The sequence below is a fragment of the Erinaceus europaeus genome, chromosome 19, assembly GCF_950295315.1.
Source record: "Erinaceus europaeus chromosome 19, mEriEur2.1, whole genome shotgun sequence".
In the NCBI taxonomy this organism is placed as follows: domain Eukaryota; kingdom Metazoa; phylum Chordata; class Mammalia; order Eulipotyphla; family Erinaceidae; genus Erinaceus; species Erinaceus europaeus.
Genome location: NC_080180.1, coordinates 25866326 through 25887187, shown reverse-complemented (window position 1 = coordinate 25887187; position 20862 = coordinate 25866326). Strand labels below are relative to the sequence as shown.

General features: G+C 39.3%; 1 long non-coding RNA gene across 1 annotated transcript in view; it reads right to left on the bottom strand.

Annotated features, from left to right (window-relative positions):
- Positions 1–2589: 2589 nt before the first annotated feature.
- LOC132534620 (uncharacterized) overlaps positions 2590–20862 on the bottom strand; it is a 46598-nt gene continuing 28325 nt past the window's right edge. Inside the window, exon 3 of the long non-coding RNA XR_009546339.1 lies at positions 2590–2723. This is a non-coding gene — a long non-coding RNA (uncharacterized LOC132534620). The remainder of the gene's footprint in view (positions 2724–20862) is intronic.

Sequence of the window (20862 nt, the reverse complement as noted above, 5' to 3'; positions counted from 1 at the left end):
GTATGTAATTGTGCTCCTGTTACAATTACAACCCCTTAAAATATTTTTTAATTTATTATTATTATTTATTTTATTATCTTTATTTATTGGGTAGAGATAGCCAGAAATTGAGAGGGAGGGGGTGATAGAGAGGGAGAGAGATAGAGAGACACCTGCAGATCTGCTTCACCACCTGCAAAGCTTCCCCTCTGCAGGTGGGGACTGAGGGATCAAACGTGGGTCCTTGCACACTCAACCAGGTGCACCACCACCCAGCCCCCTTAAAATATTTTAAATCACTAATAAAAATAAAACATAAAAAATACTATTTGCTGAGCCGTTTGCCACTCTCCTAACTCAGCAGTTTCCAAACTTTGTAATCTCGATCACTTTACTTCTGCCTATCAGAGATCAATCTCCTTTCTTAATATCTCCACTGCTTCATGTCATATAATCCCTTCCTCTGGGAGAGGGAGTTCATTCATTTTACAATATGATGAAGATATTACTATGAATGTGACCATGTCCTCCAAAGGGAGGCTGGACAACATACTCTATCTTCTACCTGAGGAAGATGGATCCTGAAATTGGGGCAGCTTGGAACATTCCTACTGATGACCACAGAATGTGAGCTCAGATCTATAGGGATGCAGAGGTCACATAGGCTCCTAAGCTGACTATGGGCCCCAGATCACATAAAATCAATGGGGTTTACAGTCAACAATATTTATACACCTTTCCCATATTTGGGAGCTACTCTCTTCCCTGATCCAGCTTTTTGGTCCTTTTTCCAGCCATGGCATCATCTCCCCAGACAATAACTTGGAGCCACCTGCATATCAGATTTCAGACTCAGGGAAAAAAAAAAAAACTAGTGTGGCCACAGGCCCTTTGGAATATAACTAAAATATAACTAAAATAGGCTTACCATCTATAAAACGGAGACCCTCAAGTCTTCATCAGCAATATTTCAGCCTTTAGGTTCATGATTAGTCAACAATCTGTTTGGCTTTATATGTTAACTCTTTTTTCAGCCACCAGTTTACAGATGCTAACATAATGTCAATCAGACTTCCCTGGACAGAACCCCACCAATATGTCCTGTAGCCATGCTTCCCCAGAGCCCCGCCTCACTAGGGAAAGAGAGGGACAGGCTGGGAATATGGATTGACCTGTCAACGCCCATGTTTAGTGGAGAAGCAATTACAGAAGCTAGACCTTCCACCTTCTGCACCCCATACTCCATACTCCCAGAGGGATAAAGAATAGGAAAGCTATCAGGGGAGGGGATGGGATATGGAGTTCTAGTGGTGGAAACTGTGTGGAGTTGTACCCTTCTCATTCTGTTTTTTGTCAGTGTTTCCTTTCTTTTTAAAGTTTTTTTATTTATTTTTATTTATTTCCTTTTGTTGCCCTTGTTGTTTTATTGTTGTTTTGTTGTTGTTGTTATTGATGTCATTGTTGTTGGATAGGACAGAGAGAAATGGAGAGAGGAGGGGAAGACAGAGAGGGGGAGAGAAAGATAGACAAGGCAGACCTGCTTCACCGCCTGTGAAGCGACTCCCCTGCAGGCGGGGAGCCGGGGGCTTGAACTGGGATCCTTATGTCGGTCCTTGCATTTTGCGCCACATGCACTTAACCCACTGCGCTACTGCCAGACTCCCTAGTGTTTCCCTTCTATAAATAAAAATTAAAAAAAATAATGTGACCTTGTGCCCAACAACAGGTAAGTGGCTGAGAAAGTTGTGGTCTATAAACACAAAGAAATACTACTCATCTAGTAAGAATGATGGATTCACCTTCTTCGACTCATCTTGGATGGAGATTGAAGGAATAATATTACATGAGAGAGAAGGATGAATATGGGATGATCTCAGTCAAGGACAGAAACTGAGAAATAATAAAATAAAGGGGAAACACAACTAGAACTTAGACTGGGTTTGGTATATTGTACCAAATAAAGGACTCCAGGTGTGGGGTAGAGGGTGGCACAGAGGGATTTTAGGTCCTCATGCATGAAAGTGGAGAACATGGGAGGGATGAGAGTGTTTTGCAGAAAACTAAGAAATTTTATACATGTACCAACAACTTCATTTACTGTAAACCACTAATCCCCCTAATAAAATTTAAAATAATAACTATGAGCTTGTAGTTAGCCTAGTGGATTGAAGCCCAGTGTTGCTAGTTAACTGAGTGAAATTAGGCTAGTTATTTCAACTTTATCTCTAACTTTAAGTTTCTTCTCTTCAAAATTGGCATAAGCTTGGGTCTCATCTCATAGAACTGAGTTGTGCAAATAATCCAGAAAAACACCTAACACAGTAAATAATAACTTGTATGCTCAACTGCCTTGCCCCATACAGAAAAGGCTATAAATGCTTGATTCTTCTGTATCTTAACTCAACAGCACTAAAGTATAACTATTGGGCTTTAGCCTTCTAATCTCAGGCAGAGAAGTAAAGTGTATGCCTTGCATAGATGAGACCTTGGGTTGGATTCTCAATACTGAATAGTCACTGTTTATCTCTCTGTCTCTATCTTTCTTTCTTTCTATCTATCTATCTATCTATCTCATACACAAGCACACCCACTCGGAGATAGACACACACATTAAAATTAAAACAGGTTTATTTGTTTTAAACATGTAAATATATAACATATATATATTTATATAACACTGGTCTTCCCTCCTTTGTGAAAATTATATCCTCTTGTTGAAGAAGTCTTTTCCACTGTACATCTTTCTGAAAAAGTACAAAATAGGACTGACTTAGCAAAAGAAACAGGTTTGGCAATGAATGTATTACGTGTGACTCCAGACGAGTGACTTTACTTGACCATGCGAAATCAAGGATGTTCACATCCTGTCTAGCAAAAAACTCTCTGTACTGCGGGGGGAGGGGGGGGTAAAAGGAGGAGCCCTGACCTTTTGGGTTGACCCCAAGATAAAAGTCAAAAAAGATTCTTCTTCCTAGAAGTTTTATAACAGCCCCACCCTCAATACAAAAAAACTATGTGACCAGAGTCATCAGGAAATACAACTACCTCCTAAAATAAGAACATCCCTATGAAAGTGCAGTTCTGATCCAGACAAAGCATGGGGATTCAAAGGAAGAAGATGGACTTCCTTTGAACCCTCATGAAGTAATCTTAGAAGAATGGTAAAGAGCCTACTCTTGAAAAGGCCAGGTTAATATAGATTTTTTTTTCATTTTTTCTTTATGATTAATAATGAGTTACAATATTTAGCTCCACACAATAGTGATATTTTTAATAAAATTAACCTTATAGAATAAACAGGAAGTAAAATGTAGTACTAGTTGAAAATCAGCATAAGAGACCTGGTGCTGGTGCATGTGGTTGAGCACAGATGTTAAATGTGCAAGGACCCAGGTTCAAGTTTCCAGTCTTCACCTGCAGTGGAGCCAATACTGCAGGCGTTTCTCTGTCTACCTCCCTATCTTCCCTTTCCCTCTCAATTTCTCTGTTTCTACCAAATAAACAAGATATTTAAAGGAAAATTAGAATAGCTCTAGTCAGCTACCTAGAAAATAGTGGAGAATTATATAATAATAAGACAAATGAATTAGACTTCCAGAAATGGGGCTATGGAGCAGCAGCAACTGTGTTTCTCTCCTCTCCTGGGTCAACTAGAATATCAATGGAGACCACCTGGGACCTCAACAAGACAGGACTAGAACAACTTCAGGAACCCACCAAATCACTGGTGAGTGCAAACACCTGTAGCTGGTGGTCAAAGAGGAGCCTAGGGAGAGATTGAGTGGCTGGTAACAATCCAGCAGTTTAACAGTTGAGACACCACCTCCAGTCTGTTTCACCAACCAGGGGATGGCTGAAGGGAGGAGAGGACTCCCCTGAGACTCACCAAATGTAACTGTAAGTCTCCATTGCTACTGCCCTCAGAATCTGGAGCAGCAGGGGGGAGGCCCTGTGCTGACACCAGGGGACAGAGAACTAACCAGGAAACTCAGGAGAAGATCTATACCTTGGTGGCCTAGAGGTGGGGCTATGAAAGTCTCTTTGCATAACCACTGGATTATCTCTGCCCTACCCTGCTTTATCTCTTGGTCAGGAGTCAGTGATTAAGCTAAGAAGCCTATTTATAGTTTAAAAGCCCTCAGGCTCTCATAGCCTACAGGGAAGAAAAAGAACAAAAGAGGCTTTTAAGCCACTGAGCTCCAAATAAGGGATTAAAATACTATTGAAACAACTGTCAATTTCTACAACTGTGAACCATTAATTACCTTACTTAGACACAAGTCAATTCAGGTGAGAGTGATCAGTAATTTGAAAAGTACTGAGAGAGGGACTTCATAACATACTATATAAAATGGTTAAACCAACTAGAAGAAATGAACCAGGAAGAGTCCAGCTAAAATCCCCCCCCCCAAAGGTTGAAGCACAAAATAATGAAGTCAACATCCAAACACTAGTTAAGGAAATAATCACAGGAGTGAGTAAAGAGTTTGAAAGAATTGTCATCAGAAATGCAGAAACAACCAATGAGACTCTGGAAGAAAACACTAATTATCTCAAGGTTATTAGATATCTGAAAGCTTAAATAGGTGAGATAAGAACACAACTAGCTGAACAAACTAAAACAGTATCAGAACAGGGTAACAAAATAGATGAACTCCAGAAAACAGTATATGGGAGATAGAATAGAATAAATGATGCTGATCGAAGATGAATTAGAGACAACTAAAAAAGAAATAAGAGATGTCAAAAAGAGATTAAGAGATACTGAAAAAAACAACTGAGACCTATGGGATGATTTCAAAAGAAATAATATACGCATTATTGGCTTACCAGAGGAAGAAAGAGAGGGAAGGGAAGAAAGCATTCTTCAGGACATAATAGCTGAAAATTTCTCTAGTCTAGATAATAATCAGACAAATGAATTAATCAGAAAGGCACTTACATGGTAAGTGTCATCACATTTTCCACCAATGTCCTGTACCTCTCCCTCTACAACCAGAGTTCTCACGAGTGTAAGGATCCTCGTTTGAGCCCCTTGCTCCCCACCTGCAGAGGAGTCGCTGCACAGGGTGTGAAGCAGGTGTCTGTCTTTCTCACCCCCTCTCTGTCTTCCCCTCCTCTCTCCATTTCTCTCTGTCCTATCCAACAATGACATCAATAACAACAATAACTACAACAGTAAGACAATAAGGGCAACAAAAGGGAATAAATGAATAAATATTTAAAAAATAGTTTTTAAAAATGTGAAATCTTCTAGTAGAAGACCTAACAGCACAAACATGAACTACAGGAAATAATTTGAGGCAGATTCTGATCCAGGAGACATCATGTGCATATGTGCACATGGCCATGCAAGCCACAGAAAGTTCTTCCAAGCCATGGGCCTGTCTTCCTATGCATATACTAAGAAAAATAAACTAGTTAATTGCTACAGTTATTCCAACTCCAGAATTCTACATTTTACAAACCTAAAAGTACAAGTAAGAGTCTATGGATGATTTGACTAAGTAGAAGAACTAAAAGGTAAGTAGAAGAGGATAGACCAGGTTTCCTGATACTTCCAATATGGCAATAACCCAAATATATCATCCTGGACTAAGAAAAATCAAAACTGTCTTTGACCGAACATCATCCTTGACCAAACAACATCTTGAAATGTATCAAAATGGTGAGTCTGGACCTAAAAAACTACTACAAGTGTAAGATGATTTATCCAGCCCCTCTAAAAATAAAGCCCTTCCCACATACTACTACAAGGTCTACTATGTCAGCCCTCACTGCCAGGTGGTACTTTAATTCTCAAAACCTTTAGTAACTCTTCATTTGCATAAGGAAAAGAAAATTCCCTGAATGAAAGGCCCAAAACAGAACAGGACAGTCAGGATAGCAGAATTTCTTCCATAGACATGAGGAGATGTTAGAGGAATTTTCAGAAGTCTGCAGAACATAAGATCTGGGGGGTGCTTTGTTTTATCCTAAAGTATTCTGGGTTTTTCCCTGAGATTCCCACTATCTTCTATTCCCCCACATATGCCACATATTTCATAGGAAGAAATAGGTATAGAAAGAATTGTGTGTGGCAAATTGACAAAGCAAAGAACTCAGAACAGGTCTTGAAACATGGTCCAGGGAAATCCCCAAACTTAAGTGCCCCAGCTGGTTTCCCCATCACTTTGGGTAACTTTCCAGTGCTACACCCGCACCCTCACCCCAGGTCTCTTCTAAAGAACCTACTGCTCATCCATGACCTGTTGGGCATGGGAATTAAAAGAGTCAATGAGCCCTATTTCTGAATTTGAGAAACTACAGTCTACATGAAGAAACAAAACTTACACTCATGCCACAAATACTAGGACCTGAGAAGGATAAAGCAATCAATGGCCAAAATTAAATTTAAGAAGCTCAGAGAAGGGTGTGTCAATGAGAAATGGAAAAGTGAAAAAAGACTTCATGAAGAAAGAATACAGAGGGCACAAAAGCCAGTAAATGTATAGGCAACAAGAAGACAAGAGAAGAGGTTCAAAATGCAAGGGACAGATGTTGGAGTGTGTGATGAGACACAGAGACACACTGGAGAAAAATAAACCACTTATCAAATGTTTAATGTATGATATGGGTTATACTCAGCACTTTCTATTATTTCCAGTTTAGACTCCCAACTTAGGCTTGACAGTTAATGGAAAGTCTCTGCCATTGGCCAAGTCAGGAAGTAGCTTGATGATGATGAAGTGAGACTGGCATGGCCATAGTGTTCAGGGTGTGGGACAACAATGTCCATCTACCACATAAGAGTCAAAAGGAGAAATGACACAGGAACTCTGTGGATACATTTGCAACATTGTGTGATACATGACCTAGGGATTCATCCTCACAACTCACATGTGTTAAATATTATCCAGCACTCTAGACCCTTTACCCACACTTTGTGTCAGTTGTGCTTTATTCTCCTTCCCCTGGTGCTCAGCTCTATCCTGTCAACAGGCAAATTCCTCTTTGACCTACCAATCGAATGATGTAATTAATCATCACTAACTGTTATGGAGGCAACGAGGTGTTATCATCACAGTCACCAAAACTGCAGCTATGACTAATCAAGTAGAGTCAGAGATTCAGAAAACACTGATAATTATTATAAGTATTTTCCCAGTGCTTGTGTTTTTCCTATGGTTGAGGTTCCAGGTGTGAGAAGGAGCATTAAGGGAGGACCCACCCATTCTCAGAATTGAGAGGACACACTATTGTGTTTAGTGTAGTATAGTGTAGTGGGGAGGGGGGTTGTCTGCTCCAAGTATCATCTTAATGGAGGTCTGAGTGTCACTGAGCAATCTGGGGGCTGAGATGAGTCAGGCCAGATGGGGAATCGAAGACATTCTACCAGAGCATAGCCACTGAGGCATACAGCCGGGGAATCCCTCAAAGGAACCGAGGACCCTTGCTGACCAAATCCGGCCTGAAGGAAAACCCTGTCTTGCTACATGCCTCTTGATTCATGGCTTTCCCCTCCTGCGACTTGGCTCACGTGCTGCCCCTAAAGCAGCCACCAACAGCTGCCTCATATTATTTTTAACATAGTCAGCCCCCAAATTCCTCAGACAGTAAACTCCACCTGAGATAGAGACCAAAGTGTCAAAAACTATAAAAGTCATCTAGGCAGGCCTGCTTGGCCACAAGCACATCTGAAATAAAAATCATTCTAGTCTACTCTATAACTACTCCTGTAAATCCTTCATTCTATTGTAGTTTGAATGACAGAAAGAAAAAAAATGACAGAAAGAAAAAAAAACAAATTAACATTATTTGGGTACTATGTGCTTTCTGAAACACTTCAAATACTTCAGTTCTACTTATCTTTAGATAGACCTATGGAATGTGTTGTGACTCTTGGACTGGAGAAGAAATTGGAGTCCGGAGGTCCCAGAAGCTGGCAAATCTGGAAACTGGACTAAAATGGTTCTAGTTTTAAAACCCATGGTTTTCCTAAAGTGTCAATCAGCCATAAAGTAACAGTCTACTGAGGGACTAAAGGGTATGATCTTAACATTACACACCTCAGGTTCAAATTCTGGTTCTGATACCAGTGGTGTGAGGTTAAGTTGGGCATATCACCACTCAGACACTCAGTTTCCTCAACTGTAAAATGGGCTAATTAAAAATTTGTACCCATATGGAAACAGCAGTCCTATAAAACATTGTTTCCTCCAATAAAATGATCTGGGGGTGAAAGAGCTACTTTGAGAGCCAAACATCAATTACTCAGATCTCTGTTAGAATCATTATAAAGATTACAGTTGATACAGGCACAGCATTAGGAGCAGTGCCTGATACATTCTAAGGACCATCTCATATTTTCTTTCCCTTATTTGCTAGAGCAGGGAAGATAGCACATGATTATGTAAAGACACTCATGCCTGAGTCTCCAGAGTCCCGAATTCAATCCCCTGCATCTTCACAAGCTACCATAAGTCAGAGCTGAGTGGTGTTCTGGAAATAAATAAATAAGTTCTTTTTTAAAGAAAGAATATATGGTACCTAGATTATACCTGGCCTTGGTCCTGAAGATAGTCCTTAAGAAAAAGGAGCATAAATGTATTGAACCTCACATTGGCAACCAAGTTCATTGTGTTTTCATTACTCAGTTTTTACCAGGACAGCCCTGTCTGAAAACATATGTCTCTAAGTATAACTTTTAACATAATGGAAAGAGGGCTGAAATCATGGCCAGGATGGGACCAAAGAAGGTGTTGTAAGGAATTCAGACCTGCCCCCAGGCTCAGAATACCCAATCTGGAAGTGGGTAAACCATTGCTTTACTTTAACATTGTTTTCAAGGCATACTTTCTCTGATTTTTCTTATGTTTCCTCAAAAGTTTAAACAAAAAAAAAATGCATCTCAAATCCAGGGACTCAGAAGAGGAACGGAAGGATTATTAACAGGAGATTGAAGACCTAAGTATCTATGTCAGTTCAAGATTATGGTTTGCTTGAGGGTGAAATGTGGTGATATCAGCCATGAGGGAATGGAAATATGTGCCCTTGTGGCAACAAATATACTGTAAATCAACATTTCCTCAAAAAAGTAATACTGAAGTTAGAAAAAATATAAAGGCATCTCTAGCTTAGGTTTCAGGAAACAGATATTGTCAGAATGAGGCAGTTCCAGAGAAGTGGTCATTTGTCCCTAATTGGATTTATCTATTTCTCAGACTGGAAAGGGAAAAATGAACTGCCCCATCCTACCCTCAAATACACAAAAAGGCTGACAAGAATGTCAGTTTACTTAGATATTCTACTGCAATATCATGAGTGAAAACTGCAGTTTTTCTGGGAGAGTGAGAAGTTGCAGCTATAACCTATTTTTACTGAGAAAAAAAATTCAGTTGGCCAATTACTTTTTAAAAAATTCAGTTTTCACAGAGAGAAAAGGATGATGAAACTCTTAGTGGGATTAACTATCTTGTGGTTTTTGAAGTCAGTATATTAATGAGAAGGCACTAAAGACCTGAATATGATAGAGATGGGGCTAGGTACAGCATGCAGAAAACCAAAGTCACAACCCATGACAGCATTAGGACTTGGGAACTTGCTCAGCCTTACCCTAAAAATGAACAAATCATTTTCATTTGATTAGTTCTCTCTATCCAGTGCTACAGCTATTCCTTGCAATGGTCTTCTTCTTCCCAGGGAGAAAGGAGAAGAGGTCACACAGGCTATCCAATTGGAATCTGATTACTAGGTGATGTGACATTGTTAATTTTTGTAACCACACTTCTGTGGATACAGATGGTAAATCTGGCCAGCCCTGGGAAAGCCCCATCCACAAATGTCTTATACACACCAGCACAGTTCAAGAAATAACAACTTAGTAATAAGGAATGAGAACAGATAGCAAATGTCATATAAATTTTCTGGAATTCATAGTAAGAGAAACTCCAGGGGAATCTAGGGTCTTGTCTTCTGCCCTATCAGCTCTTACTACAAGCTGCAGGCATATATGCTAAGGGAGTTAGAGAGGTAGCAAAAAAAAAAAAAAAAAAAAAAAAACAGAAAGAAAGAAAGAAAAGAAAAAGAAACTAAGTTTCCAACAACTCCAACTGCTTCTGCTCTAATTGGTCTGATCTCATCAGGGAAGAAGGGAAGGTGGAGAGATGAGTTGTCAGAAGTCAGAGACTGTGAACCCTCAGACACCCGCCAGAGCCCTAGGCCTACTTCTGAGTTTGTCTCCAATGAAATGAATGAAAGAAAGCATGCTATAAACAAATCATAGCTGCCAGAGTGGAAAATATAGCTCTCAAATGGGCCGTTGGCTCTGGGGAAAATTCTGCCAATGAACCATATTGAAAAATTGCTTATCTTCTATAGGTGCCAGGTTTGGGGTTTTGTTTTCTGTTTTGTTTTTTCCTCTTTATTATAAAGGTAGTAGGGTATTTTCCTTTTATTGCAGTGGATAAGTCTGCTATTTCAAGCTCTTGGGCAGTTCAGAGAGATAGAAAGAAGCCAATGTACCTACAGGTCTCAATTTTGAGAGGTAGATGTAGTGCAAGAGGGGAGGACCACACTGTGATTTTTGTAAGTAAAACTGGCATATTATTGATATGTATACTATATATACTTTGAGTGTAATAACATTTTTCTCCTTTTTATTAGTGATTTAACAGAATTTTACAAAATTATAAGTTTTCAGAGGTATAATTTCCTGCCCATACATGGTAAGTGTCATCACATTTTCCACCAATGTCCTGTACCTCTCCCTCTACAACCAGAGTTCTCACCACAAAGTCAAAGAGACTGTTTGGCTACCTTTCTTTCTTTTCTTTTTTTTTTTTTTTTTTTTTTTGCATGTTCATTTGTCTTATTCATCTATCTTCCATGTTTCAGTGAACCAGTAGTTGTCCTTCACCTCTTTATTTTTATATTCATGCCTATGTTCATAAATGCACTATTTACTTTAGCCAAAATATGGAAGTAGCCTAAGTGCCCAGTTACAGATGAATGGATAAGGTTATGGGATATACATTCAATGTAACATTACTATATAATCAAAACAGATGAGACTGCATAATTTGGAACAAATCGATTGAATTGGAGATGATTATGTGAAGTGAAATATGTAATAACATTTTTTCAATATTTTAAAGTTTTACTGAACCATGGGTGAGGACCAAGGTTCAAGCCTCTGGTCCTCACCTACAAGAAATAATAGAGGCACCAGAAACAATGGAGGGATGTAGGCCCCATGCCCCAGCAATAACCCTGGTGGCAATAAATAAAGAACGAAATTTATTGAAGTCACATGTATTTACATGAGTAAATAAATTAATTGATCTGCAGAAAACCAATTTTCTATGCCACCAAAACATGTTTTTTTAGAAAGACTGGATTTTAATTTTTTGATCTATAAAAAATAATTGATATGAAAAAAATGATCATAGAAACATTGAATTCTTTTATAGTAGCTCTAAAATTTAGAATTAAATCTTAAGTCTTTACAGTCTGACTACTGATTTCAAGCAAGTCAGTTAAGCCTCAGTATTTTTATCTGTAAAATAAGAGCAAAAGCTAGAGTGCAGGACTCCATACATGTAAGGACACATTGTGATTTTAGGTGGGGGATAATATGTATAACTTCCATTCCAGATGGGAGTGGAAGAAGACTTTGACTACTGTAACTCCTAGAACTCCAGTAAGCCAACAAGAGGATTGAAACAGGAATAAAGCAGATTTGTTGGACTGAAGAAAATCTTCTGACTGCCAGGACCATTAGAAACTATGGAATCTTAGATAGCATAATAGTTATGTTGAGGGAGAGAAGGACCACCCAGAAATGGAAGTGGTTGCAGGTGTAGGTGGGGCCTTTGGCTTTAAAAAGCTTTGACCTTTGGGGACACACTCTCTCTTTTTCTGGACTACCAAGTGACCATCAAGCCTGTAATTGAGTCCCCCCTCCTCCTTTCTCTTCTATCTCTCCCTAACATGTTTTGTGTCCAATAATGTTTAATTTACCTGGATAGTCATGCTGTCTTTCAATTCATTGTTGAGATAAGGCATGGTGAACTCTCAGAATGAGCGATAGATTCTGTTCCCCACCCTTTCCACTTTAACATTTATGCAAAGAGATTCTCATGCCTGAGCTTTGAAGTCCCAGGTTCAATCCCCCATACCACAGCAGTGCTCTGGCGAGAGAGAGAGAGAGAGAGAGAGAGAGAGAGAGAGAGAAACTATGGAATCTTTTCTGAAAGTTAGAGAGAAACTATGGAATCTTTTCTGAAAGTCTTCAGTGAAAGAGTAAACAGTACCAAGATCAGTACCAAGCTGTTTAGTTATGTTTTAAAAGCAAGCACCTAACCAGATGACTTCTATTTCTCTCCTAGAGTAAAAATCTTCAATTTCCTTTGTTAGAGTTAGGCTATAAAAATAATCTACATATAAAAATAGCCTTTTGAATTCAAACTAGACCATTTTTAGTGTTCCAAGTTATATAGGAATCTAGAGATAACTTCCTGGCAGGTGCTTTTTAGAGGTTGTGAATGCATAGGCTGTGTTTTCTGAATAGATTAGAAGGATGGGTATAGGGAGTAGGGTAGATGAGGTTTAGAAAGACTGTGGGGAGTCAGGTGGTAGCACAGCGGGTTAAGCGCAGGTGGCACAAAGCGCAAGGACCAGCGTAAGGATCCCGGAGCCCCTGGCTCCCCACCTGCAGGGGAGTCACTTCACAAGTGATGAAGCAGGACTGCAGGTGTCTTTCTCTCCCCCCTCTGTCTTCCCTATCTCTCTCCATTTTTCTCTGTCCTATGCAACAATGACATCAACAACAACAACTACTACTACTACAACAATAAAAAACAACAAGGGCAAGAAAAGGGAAAATAATAAATAAATAAAAATTTTTTAAAAAAAGAAGGAATATCAAAGAGTAGTTTAGGAGTGAGGAGATCAGGCTACTTAGAGAAAATTCCAGCTCTCATAAGTGGCTTAGTGTATTTGTATTTTTTTTTTTATAAAAAGGAAACATTGACAAAACCATAGGATAAGAGAGGTACAGCTCCACATAATTCCCACCACCAGAACTCCATATCCCATCCTCTCTCCTGATAGTTTTCCTATTCTTTAACCTTCTGGGAGTTTGGACCCAAGGTCATTGTGGGATGCAGAAGGTGGAAGGTCTGGCTTCTGTCATTGCTTCTCTGCTGAACATGGTCGTTGACATGTCAATCCATACTCCCAGCCTGCCTCTCTCTTTCCCTAGTGGGGTGGGGCTCTGGGGAAGCAAAAATCTAAGTACTGGAGTCAAATTTGAGTTCACATGTCTGCAGAAACTACATACTAATTGTGTGACCTGAGCTCCAGGGTTATTGCTATACCCCTCCATTATTTCTGGTGCTTTATTTATTTATTTATTTATTTGGATAGAGGCTGATAAATAAAGATAGTGAAGGAGAAAAAGAGGGAGAGAAAGAGAAATATCTGCAGTATCGCCCACCTCTGCTATAAAATGGGATCAGTAATTGAATAAATTCTTGGGGTTGTTGTTAAACATAAAGTGATGAAATAGTATAAAGTCTGGCACATAGTTAAAAATCAAAGGGTAACAAAGGGAAATTAATCCAGTGAGTAACTAAACTATGTGCAATAGTGGGGCTCATGGCCTCTTGAACTTGGATCAAGCTGAGTCAATTTCATGGCACTTAGCAGGTACACACTTTACAGTATCCTGTAACTGATATCAGTCACAAAAGACACACACACACTCGAACACATGCACACAAGACCATATAAACTGTTTAAACTATCTCCAAATTGAGAGGATGAGTAAGAGGTCTGAAGACTAGTGTGTTTCCCCAAGCATGTCACAAGGATGGAAGGTCCACTGTGTCCCTGCAAACCCTGGGCAGAGGGGATTTTAGAAGGAAGCTTTTTGAAAAGTTCAGATTCCCATGTAATGTAGGAAGGAAAGTGAGGCCTGGCAAATGGCACTGCATGGTGTGTCAAGGAGGATAAACACCAAGAAAAGTCTATGTGGCTTATTGTTTGTGGTGTAACTAGGAAGAAGAATCTCCAAATTCTTATCCTACTAACAATTCTTAGTGAAACTACAAGGCCCTCCAACTCGAGTCATGGACAAAATAACAAAGGGGTTATTTTCATGTCTTTCACTGTATCGTGGCCTTAAATTATCAAAGGAAAGGGTTCTGGAGAAGGAAGGCGAGGGAGTGGCAGAAGATAACTTTGGGAGTCTTGTGCTTAATGAAATTGTACTAATATGTCAATAACTGTACAGTAAATCATTAACACCTTCCACACACAATAAAAAATTATTTCAACCAATTGCAAGCTTCTTTGATATCCTGTAAGAGAGAATAAAAAAAAAACAGAACTGAAAATTCTCCCTATTTCACAGAGACAGAAATCAAGTCTCACTGAGTTTGGATAACAATAGTTACACAGAAGAAAACTAACACCCAGGTCTCTTTTTCCTGGGCCTAAATTTCCATCAGTTGAGAATCTTATAAAACCTATATGCCAAGCAAAATTAACAAGATATTCACATAAGCTAGATTAACTTTGACATACAGAAAACATAGAATGAGGCCCCAAGAATATGTTTGTGGACACACATACAAATTCATATAGAGGAAAAGATACTTCACAAATCTAGGCAGTGAGCATCAAGTGCTGCTAAGTAAGATTATTGCTTAATTATTTATTTTTTAAAATTTCTTGAATAACGTTTAAATATTCTTAAAAATTGCTTAAACAATCTATACAGCTGTTTAAATATTGCTAAATTTAAATATTGTTTTGCTAACATTTTAAATATTGCTAACATTTTAAATAGTGTTTACATTATTTTATTTATTTATTTATTTTTGTTCCTCCAGGGTTATTGCTGGGCTCGGTGCCTGCACCATGAATCCACCGCTCCTGGAGGCAATTTTTCCCCCTTTTTTTGTTGCCCTAGTTGTTGCAGCCTCGTTGCGGTTATTATTGCCATTGTTGACGTTGCTTTGTTGTTGGATAGGACAGAGAGAAATGGAGAGAGGAGAGGAAGACAGAGAGAGAGGGGGAGAGAAAGATAGACACCTGCAGACCTGCTTCGCCGCCTATGAAGCGACTCCCCTGCAGGTGGGGAGCCGGGGGCTCGAACCGGGATCCTTACGCCGGTCCCTGCGCTTTGCGCCACGTGCGCTTAACCCACTGTGCCGCCACGTGCGCCACCACCTGACCCCCAGTGTTTACATTATTATTTAATTATTGCTAAATTGCTAGGTAATTGGTTTTGTTTTTTTATCAGAGCACTGATCAACTCTGTGCAGGGGATTCAAACCAAGCCTCAAGCAAGAGAGACTTTTTGCATAACCATTATGCTATCTGCCCAGTCTGCTAGGCAATTGTTTAAAGGAAATTTAGTGGGAAAGGTTCATGGAAGAGGTAGCTCCAAGGGATTCTGTTAGATGGATGGAAGAGCGAAGTGTCATATGGTCATTGTAGCTAATAAATCCAAGAGTGTTGGAAAGGAGTTGAAAAAGATTGGGGCACCTCATAACAGAAGACTTTGTACATAGATTGCTTAGAAAGGAAAGCTGCAAAATATTTTAGAGTGGCAAGTGGCTTAAATTCTGCCCTGAAGGCTCTGGGCAGCCACTGAAGATTCATTCTAAATGTAAATTTGGTGATGAAATTAATGCATAAGATGAATTTGTGGTCTGGAGAATTCTAAAGTGATGGAAGGAATGTATTCCACACTAATCTTAACTTGGTTGTCCCTATAATGGTAATGGTAGGGGTGGTGGAGGGGGAATACCATAATGGTTATAGTTAAAATGACTTTCATACATGAGTCTGAAATCCCAGGTTCAATTCCCAGTACCACCATAAGCCAGAGCTGGTCAATGCTATGGTCTCTCTCTGTGTCTCCCTCGTTAAAATAAATAAAATATATTTTAAATAGTAATAGTAGTAACTACTAGCTTCAGTTGAATCCCCACATGGCCCTTTAGCTTGACGTAGGTAGGAAATAAAGAAGGTGGGGTCAATGTGAAGAACTCAGCATCCTTCATACCACTTCTACAGCCCTAGATCTGATTTCCCCAATAGCCTCAACCCCAACTTTGCCACCACTGCAGTCTATACAAAGACAAGTTCTAAGTCTATGTGGCCTTCTGTAACCCAGCTCTTCCTCCTTACCTCCAGTTAACACTAAATTCCTCTGATTTTACATGAAATGAAGCAGAAGCCCCAGCTGTGGTCATAGCAACTAGATGTTCCTGTGTCTAGTTCCATAGCTCATCTCCCTCTACCAAGGACCCAGCCTCGGTACCACTCTGCAGTTTCCAACCACACTGAAAGAGCTCAGAAAATGTATCAACACATCCCTCTACTGTCCTGTGGATGTTCAAAGTCATTTCTGGAAGTCCAGAGAGAAAAGCAAAATTGAAGTGGTACCAACACTCAACTGTAATATGCAATAGCCATAGTAATTGCTGTATAACTACAGTGTAAGCAACTGATCACCAGGTAACAACCACTGATTGATTACACAGTATGTACCAGGCAGTGTGACAAGCACTTTTCTTCTCTCAAACTGGAGATCAAAAGAACTATTTCTTCCACTATGCATATAGATACAGTAGGATTTTCCTTGGTGGACATGTATATGGGGCTCTGTGGTAAATGGAAGATGTCAAAGAGGCTAGTTTGTTCATGATACTTCATTAAAATTGTCCTGTTGTGGGAGTCGGGCAGTAGCGCAGCGGGTTAAGTGCAGGTGGCGCAAAGCACAAGGACCGGCAGAAGGATCCCGGTTCGAACCCCGGCTCCCCACCTGCAGGGGAGTCGCTTCACAGGCGGTGAAGCAGGTCTGCAGGTGTCTATCTTTCTCTCCTCCTCTCTGTCTTCCCCTCCTCTCCATTTCTCTCTGTCCTAAAAAAAAAAAAAAAAATTGTCCTGTTGTTAACCCTCCCTTTCTACATTTCTAACTCCTAACATCTATCACCAGTCCTCCTTAACATACAATCAAATTTTGTTAATTTATCCTTTCTTAAATAAAAAATAAATTTAAATAAAAAAATTTATCACCTTTGATCTGATACATATCTGTGTACTACTGCTCTTAACTTAGGCTTATGAACAGATATTTATAAATAACTTCTATTTATTCATTTTATTTATGTTGATACATTTCTAGCCTACAGTGTAAATCGGGCTGTAACAATCTTGTTGAAGTTGAGTGCTGTGGTCTACAAGATTTACAGAGGAGATTTCCCCTACTGGACAGATAACCAGCTTTAAACATCATTTTAAATGGACAAAACTTTCTTGGGTCACCTCTTATAATACTCTGATCCTCTCATTGAGACCCCTCTCTTGGCAGTCCCTGTCCAATTTTCCTTCTAAAGTTACCAAGACTCAAAACCTTTCCATTAAAGACTCTGCTTCTGCCCATCTTGACAGAGCTCCCAGAGGATCTACTTTCCTTTTCAACAGACCCAGCTAATAACCTGAATATAAATACAACTCAATCTCTGTAGTTAGCACACCAAAGGGTGTTCCTGCTTTCTCCATCATTTCTTTCTTATTTCAGATCTGACTCCAAAGTCCCTTTAGAAGTTACTAGTAGTTTCATAAAAGATTCTTCAGAAACAAAATCCTAAGATAAGAGTTCCCTCCCCTCAGAAGGCTGAGAAATCAGTACATGCCATCTGAGCCCATAGGAAATATGCATTTATAAAATGGGGGTAGTTTTGCTTTTTTTGTTGTTTTTGGTTTGGGGCTTGTTTGTTTGCACTATACCTTTATATTTCTGTTCAGTAAATCTTCCATCTTTTGCTCCATGAATTTTCCTTCAATAAATTTATGAATCTGCTGCTTTGGAGCCTGTACATGGCGAGTGATTTTCATCACAATGAAAACAATGATTTTCATCACAATTATAAAATACCTTTTCCAGCATAAGTCATCTATCCTTCCTTCTCCTTTTCTCAATATTTACAACTGAAGGGTTGGGTCTTCAGAGCTCGCAGGTCACAACAGCATTCTAAGTGACTTGGTGTGCTTTGCCAAGGGATTCAGAATCCACACTAAGAACACCTTATCTGAGACTCATGTCATGAGCCAGCCACACCAAGAATACTTCCTCCTCTTCACTGGCCTACCTCAAAGCAGGCATTGAAATGATACAGACATTTTACCACATGGAGAATTTCTTGAGAACGTTAAGGTCCTTCTGAAGGAGATATGAAGTTATCTTTAGGGCTTTCCAGTAATCTTCTTTCCTCCCAGAGATAGTCAATATGAGAAATCCACTTCCGGAAGGTGATCAGCACCCTCCTACGCCCCCACCACCCCCAGGCCATGCTCTTGAGGAAAAGGCAGCATCACGTCCTCCTGCCTAGCAGAGGCCCCTCTGATTTCCACTGCTATCAGCAGGCCTTACTCATAATGAAACTGCAACTTCAAGAGCCCTGGGGGCCAGGATTGCGAGAAGGAAATACAGGTGAAAACATGCAAAAGCTGCATGAGGGAAAGGTTTTGTTTCTCTTACAGAATGGCAATTCTAAATCTGGGCAAAAGCTGTGAATGGACCTGGTATCTGATCTAACAGATTTGGCAAATGCATCAAAATGACTGTGACAGCTAACTTCTATCCTAAATTCTAAAATACCATATTTGGAAAGCATCTCAAATAAACAATTCTGCCAAGCCTCCTTTCTATGATTACATACAGGAAGGTCAAGGACTGAAAAAAGAAAATATCCAGAGATTGGGGAATAAGTCACCCAGTAAAATAAGCATCTTTACCATATGAGAAGCCCGGGGTTTGAATCCTGACACAACATAGGAGTACTATGACACAGAGGAAGCTCCTCATAGATAGTGAAGTGGCACTTTCCTTCTCTCTCTCTCTCTCTAATAAAAAGAATGAAAGAGTCAGTCTGGGAATCATGGAATGGTGCATGCTTGAAGCATCTATTGCCAGAGAGGTGAGAGAGACAGACAAAGACAGAGACTATCCAGGATCTCAGTGGAAAGTCTAGGGCTGGAAAAATGTTCTTCTTGATGTTTGATCCCCCTATGAGATTTATTTTTCTGTCCTCTTGAAAGGTCCTCAGAATAATGGAATCAAGAATCTTGTCTATTCAGAAACTTCAGGTCCACAAAGATATATCCCTGGCTCTAGTAGCTGGGCATTCCCACAGAAAAGTAGAAGCAATACTGGTTTATTGACTACATGCCAGGCACTCACACAGCCAGACAACAACTTTAGTCTGATTCTATGGCTCACACATTTAACCATCATGTTAAAAACCATCCCAAATCCAAGATATATCATGTAGTTTCTTATAATCAAACACCAAGGTGTAGGACAAAGCAGACAGGACAGGTGCTTTACTGTAAAATGTCCAGCCTTTGCTGGCAAGGTCAGTGAGCCCTGCCACATGAGAGAGTTTCCAGTACATATTTATTCACCCTTTGATGAAACCAATTACATAATATCAATTTATATTCATCTACTTATTCCTGACTTCACTATTACCAGGAACAGTTCCCCCAAACATATAAACATATATTCTCTTCATATTTTGCAAGAATAATATATACTGAAGCATTGATATAGTTGTAATAGTGTTAGAACCTTACTAAACATTCCTAAATTTACTGCTAAAATTCAATATGGTGTTTCTGAGCTGTTTGAAGACTGAAGCCTCTTGGGAGTTCTGGAGTTCTTAGTCTAGCTCTGGAAGAAAAGAGCTTCCACTGTCAGACTGAATCCAAGTATCAAGTTTTAATTTAAGCATACAATAAACAGTTTCTTAAAAAAAAGTTCTCACCATGTCAAAGTGATTTCTCAATTTGCCAGATGAAGAAGACCCCTTTGACTGTGTATGCCTCTCAGTTTTGTATGGGGCAAGAAGAGAACAGAAAGCAAATTTTGTGCATGGACTGATTAAATCTTGGTCAGTTGGAATGAGAAATGTCTGATTTTATTTTCAAAGTTGTTCTGAAAACTGAAAAAGAACAAGGCTAACCAAAAATAAAGCAGTATTTCTGAACTACCCCTCAGAAATGAAGGAGAGAAAGCAAGAGATCAAAAGTAAAATAGACAAAAGAATTATAGGTAGAAACAAAAAATCAGAACCTGAAAGAACCCTGTGGTACATTTCCTCCTATAACCCTGTGCCCTCTAACAGCCCCTATAAACCACAGTCCTTTGGAGAAGAATTACAGTAAGAGACAGGGCACTGAAAAATCACTCCACATACTCCTACAGGTTATGTCTTAAAACCACAAATATTGTGTGAGATACTTCAGCTTTCATGATATACAAGGCTCATAGGAAACTGTATAATGAGGACAATAGTGGAGTTGTGGGCTTCCTTCTTTAGCCAGTCACCAACCTAGAGATACAGTCCTACACCTTTTTCTGAGGCCATATTTCACCTCTCTCCTCCCATTCACCATCATTTAGATATTTGTGGTAAATACATAACCCAGGGTAGTTCAAGGACATCTCAGAGGTCCTCCTTTTTCAAACAGTAAGACTGTATTTTCTGCATACACATCAATCAAGACAACACATTACAACAGATTAGATGTTGGGGCAGATGTAAGAATACAGATCCTTCTATTTAATCATATATTTAAAGAGATTTGGAACAATTGTCCAACCATGCCACTCTTTAAATATGTTCTGAGTCAAAAAATATTATTACTTCTTATTAAAAATGCTCCCTAAGCTAACATGTAATTGATTTTGTATTTTTACTTAACAGTGAAATAAATGTTTAATTTTTCAGTTTTATTATCTGATATGTTAAATTTTAATAAATGTTATTTATATAAGTAAAATATCCTTGGAATTTTCAACAGCTTTTAAGAATGTAAAGG